Consider the following 4,990-nt stretch of genomic DNA (forward strand, 5'->3'; position numbering starts at 1 on the left):
TAAAAATTAATATTAGATAAGGATGGTATTTGCGGCCTGCAATATTATTAATAGCCAAATCTATTAGAATAGTATGCCCTTTGCTTACCATAAATTTTCACACACTTACCAAATTTATATTTAAATTTATTTAAATTGCTTACCTATTAATTGACTCTTAGAGGGATCGCACTTTAACTTTCTTAAATAGGCTCAACCATGGTAGAACTATACAAGGTGATCTCGTCGCGAGAGCTGCCCTCTTTTGAGGACGTTATTTGTGCCAGTCTCTATCTAGCTTTCTCATTCTATCGCTTAAGAGAGACAGAGAGGTTAACATATTTAACGTCCTCAGCAGAGCTGACGAGACCACCTTGTATAGTTCCACCATGCGCTCAACGCTCAAATGCATTCAGAAGCATTCCAAAAGATGCGTTCTGGATCGACCACTCCAAAACTTCCGACTGGGTTTTTACCTAAATACTAGAAAAGTCGCCCTAAAACCGAGGTCGCCCTAAAACTACGAACAATTTTCTTATTATACGGGTGGCTACCCCTAAAGTTACAAAAAATCGCCATGGAAAATATTTTTTAGGGTTAGTTTTTCTAAAAAGGCCAATTTGCCCTGTTTTTAGGGCGAATTTTTATGAGTCGACTCCAAAAGTAATTCCTTCTTTTTAGGGCGAAATCGCCCTAAAACGTAGAACAAAATAGCAAAAAAAATGTTCTGAAATTGCCCTAAAAACAAGGAAGAGTCAAACGAAATTTTAAGACGCAATTAATGGATACATATGTAATACATGTGTGTATGTGTGTGTGGTTGACAGGTCAAAACAATCCCTGTAGTTCTCAAGGGGGCCGGTGGCACTTTCGGGGTAGAAAAGGGATCGACCACCCAGTGGTCCCTTAAGGGTCAATAGGTGGCGTGTGTATTTTATACAAGAGCAAAAGAGTTATCGGAGAGGGAACACTTCTATGTGAACACTTCTATATGAGTTAAAAAAATTGTAAAATGAAATTTTTGACAAGTATATAATGATTTTAATAACGAATACAACTTTATTTTGTTTATATAAAAAACAAATTTAAAAAAGTTAAAATAATAAAATAACAACTTAATAATGAGCTAAAATAAAATAATAAATGATAGAATTTTATTTCTTTTTATATTATTTATATTTAATAATGAGCAATTTAGCTGCAGCAATATTTTTAACAATAGCGGTGGTTCAGTAGCAAAACGTTTTCTTTCCTTCCATAACAAGCGGATTTTATTGGTGCTTAGATATATAAAATAAATATATAAGTACCTAATTTTATATACATAGAACTAAACAAAAATAATATTAGCGAATGTTTTTATTGCCATCGATTATACGATATCGGTAGTCGCAATATTAATCGTAACGGATTGCCATAACTACCCAACCCCGCTACCATCACTAACCCAACGTTTGCGCCAAATTTTGTAAACATTGTATTTAATTTGTCTTATTGCACATTTAAAGTGTTATATTTTGTTGTGATCTGAAGTGTCGTCAACAGGTGAGTAACACCATGAGTTGTGCAAGTGAAATACCTAATAATGTGTGATATTTAGCCATGAACAGCAACAGGCACATTCGTCGATTTGTTAAAGAGGAGAAGGAGAAATAGTGGTGCAAAGGACTCCTACGTAAGTCTTTTTTCTTTGATATAAATATTTTAGTGAAATTTTCTTCCTTTTTAGATTAAAGCCATGAGATCGTTGTTGCTGCCAGAAGGGGGTTTAAAAAACTTGCGGAGGGTTCTCACGGATGAGTTTGTTGTGGGATTTAATGTTAGGGGCCTTTCTGGAAAAAAAAGCCGTAAACTCCTTTACACATTTCTATGGTGCACTACACGGTAGGTTATTTTTATAACTGTATTTTTTATAATACACTTAGTTTCTTGATTCAATTTCAATCTATTTACTTAGAATGTCATCTGTCTTTAATCCTATTTCTTTCTGTCTTTTTCTGCTTTTCACTTTTAAAACATGGTTTGATGTAAACAGGCTTGTATAACAAAATCTTAAAATATATATTTAAACCCATGCAGAGGGAATTATAATTTAGTCCAGAAGTTTGTTACGCAGTAAAGGAGACCTTTTCAAACCTATAAAGTAAATCCATTTAACCATGTCCGTCTGTCTGTCGGCTCAAGTTTCAAAAGCGTGAAATAAGTCTACATTTAACTGTTGGTTATTCTTATTTTATATTTATGCTTTTCTAGTCACAATTTTATTCCTGAAAGCTGCAAGGGTATTAAAACTTTAGCTTGCCGAAGTTAGTTTCTGTTCTCATTTTATTTTAAAACACTAAAATCTTATTTTTTTTTAGATATTGTTTCAGAATCTGGTAATGCAGAAATATTGATTCCCAAGGCAATTCAATTGCAAAAGAAACGATTTTTTAAAAATAAATCCAAATCAAATAATAACAACAATGAGGCACTCAACAAAAACGTGTCAGCAGAGGAATTTGTTCAATAAATATAAATTAAAAAATAGAAAAATTGTCTACTTATAATATTGAACAAATTCCTCTGCTGACACGTTTTTGTTGAGTTCCTCATTGTTGTTATTATTTGATTTGAATTTATTTTTAAAAAATCGTTTCTTTTGCAATTGAATTGCCTTGGGAATCAATATTTCTGCATTACCAGATTCTAAAACAATATCTAAAAAAAATAAGATTTTAGTGTTTTAAAATAAAATGAGAACAGAAACTAACTTCGGCAAGCCAAAGTTTTAATACCCTTGCAGCTTTCAGGAATAAAATTGTGACTAGAATAGCATAAATATAAAATAAGAATAACCAACAGTTAAATGTAGACTTATTTCACGCTTTTGAAACTTGAACCGACAGACAGACGGACATGGTTAAATGGATTTACTTTATAGGTTTGAAAAGGTCTCCTTTACTGCGTAACAAACTTCTGGACTAAATTATAATTCCCTCTGCATGGGTTTAAATATATATTTTTAGATTTTGTTATACAAGCCTCTTTACATCAAACCATGTTTTAAAAGTGAAAAGCAGAAAAAGACAGAAAGAAATAGGATTAAAGACAGATGGCATTCTAAGTAAATAGATTGAAATTGAATCAAGAAACTAAGTGTATTATAAAAAATACAGTAATAAAAATAACCTACCGTGTAGTGCACCATAGAAATGTGTAAAGGAGTTTACGGCTTTTTTTTCCAGAAAGGCCCCTAACATTAAATCCCACAACAAACTCATCCGTGAGAACCCTCCGCAAGTTTTTTAAACCCCCTTCTGGCAGCAACAACGATCTCATGGCTTTAATCTAAAAAGGAAGAAAATTTCACTAAAATATTTATATCAAAGAAAAAAGACTTACGTAGGAGTCCTTTGCACCACTATTTCTCCTTCTCCTCTTTAACAAATCGACGAATGTGCCTGTTGCTGTTCATGGCTAAATATCACACATTATTAGGTATTTCACTTGCACAACTCATGGTGTTACTCACCTGTTGACGACACTTCAGATCACAACAAAATATAACACTTTAAATGTGCAATAAGACAAATTAAATACAATGTTTACAAAATTTGGCGCAAACGTTGGGTTAGTGATGGTAGCGGGGTTGGGTAGTTATGGCAATCCGTTACGATTAATATTGCGACTACCGATATCGTATAATCGATGGCAATAAAAACATTCGCTAATATTATTTTTGTTTAGTTCTATGTATATAAAATTAGGTACTTATATATTTATTTTATATATCTAAGCACCAATAAAATCCGCTTGTTATGGAAGGAAAGAAAACGTTTTGCTACTGAACCACCGCTATTGTTAAAAATATTGCTGCAGCTAAATTGCTCATTATTAAATATAAATAATATAAAAAGAAATAAAATTCTATCATTTATTATTTTATTTTATCTCATTATTAAGTTTTTATTTTATTATTTTAACTTTTTTAAATTTGTTTTTTATATAAACAAAATAAAGTTGTATTCGTTATTAAAATCATTATATACTTGTCAAAAATTTCATTTTACAATTTTTTTAACTCATATAGAAGTGTTCACATAGAAGTGTTCCCTCTCCGATAACTCTTTTGCTCTTGTATAAAATACACACGCCACCTATTGACCCTTAAGGGACCACTGGGTGGTCGATCCCTTTTCTACCCCGAAAGTGCCACCGGCCCCCTTGAGAACTACAGGGAGGCTAAATGAAAATTGTGTGTGTTGGTTGTGCATTTTTATATTAATTTCTAACAATTTTTTCTTTTTTTTTTTTAGATCGAGAACGCTTTTCAGATCCAGCTTTCGCAAACCACTTTTCGGACTTATTAAAAGCAGGAGTAAGGAAGCAACAGGAAAAAAACCTGCTCAAATTTTTGGAAAGCTCTAAAGGTAAGTGCTTCTCTTTTTTTCTATTATCATATAATAATTAGACTGTTTTCATTTAATAGAGATACAATCAACTTTAAATTGGCTTGCGATCCATTCAGTGTTGGTGCCGACAGCAAGAACAAAAAAGGACGCCGGGAGCAAGAACGCGAAGTACACCATTGCGGACTCGGGAAGCCGTTTCTATTAAAGTTATTTATTATTTTTAAACCCGATATAATCCATTTAGCAATAAGAATAGGAGAGTATGTAAATTTGTATAACTATAAATTGTGTAAATATATTTGTAGTTAATGTAAATAACAACAAACAAAAATATAAAAACAAAAAAAATATATATTGAAATTGTATTTTTATTTTTGAAAAATGGCCGTGAAATTTTGGGGAGCATTTTGCATGTTTTAGGGCAATTCACCTATAAATCCAGAGAAAAGGCCCTAGATTTATGAAAATCTGCCTTTAGTTTTAGGATATTTTTCCTTATTTCTAGGGCAATTCGCCTTAAAATCCAGAAAAACACCCTAGATTTATAAAAAACTGCCTTTAGTTTAAAGGTATTTTTTTCAATTTCCAGGGCAATTCGCCTATAAGTCCAAAAAAAT

The 4,990-nt window shown here is 32.0% G+C and overlaps 3 long non-coding RNA genes across 3 annotated transcripts; 2 read left to right on the forward strand and 1 right to left on the reverse strand.

Moving 5' to 3' along the window:
* The first annotated feature begins 1,217 nt into the window (after window positions 1-1,217).
* LOC138913655 (uncharacterized) lies at window positions 1,218-2,524 on the forward strand. Its single transcript, XR_011419466.1, has 4 exons — window positions 1,218-1,524; window positions 1,580-1,654; window positions 1,709-1,863; window positions 2,340-2,524. It is a non-coding gene; the product is annotated as an uncharacterized lncRNA (long non-coding RNA).
* Window positions 2,525-3,066: 542 nt separating this feature from the next.
* On the forward strand, window positions 3,067-4,725 carry LOC138913657 (uncharacterized). Its single transcript, XR_011419468.1, has 3 exons — window positions 3,067-3,085; window positions 4,278-4,391; window positions 4,451-4,725. It is a non-coding gene; the product is annotated as an uncharacterized lncRNA (long non-coding RNA).
* On the reverse strand, window positions 3,137-3,642 carry LOC138913656 (uncharacterized). The gene is made up of 3 exons (XR_011419467.1): window positions 3,494-3,642; window positions 3,364-3,438; window positions 3,137-3,309 (listed from the first exon to the last, which is right to left on the reverse strand). It is a non-coding gene; the product is annotated as an uncharacterized lncRNA (long non-coding RNA).
* Window positions 4,726-4,990: the final 265 nt, after the last annotated feature.

Source organism: Drosophila takahashii, chromosome 3R, assembly GCF_030179915.1.
Source record: "Drosophila takahashii strain IR98-3 E-12201 chromosome 3R, DtakHiC1v2, whole genome shotgun sequence".
Lineage (NCBI taxonomy): Eukaryota > Metazoa > Arthropoda > Insecta > Diptera > Drosophilidae > Drosophila > Drosophila takahashii.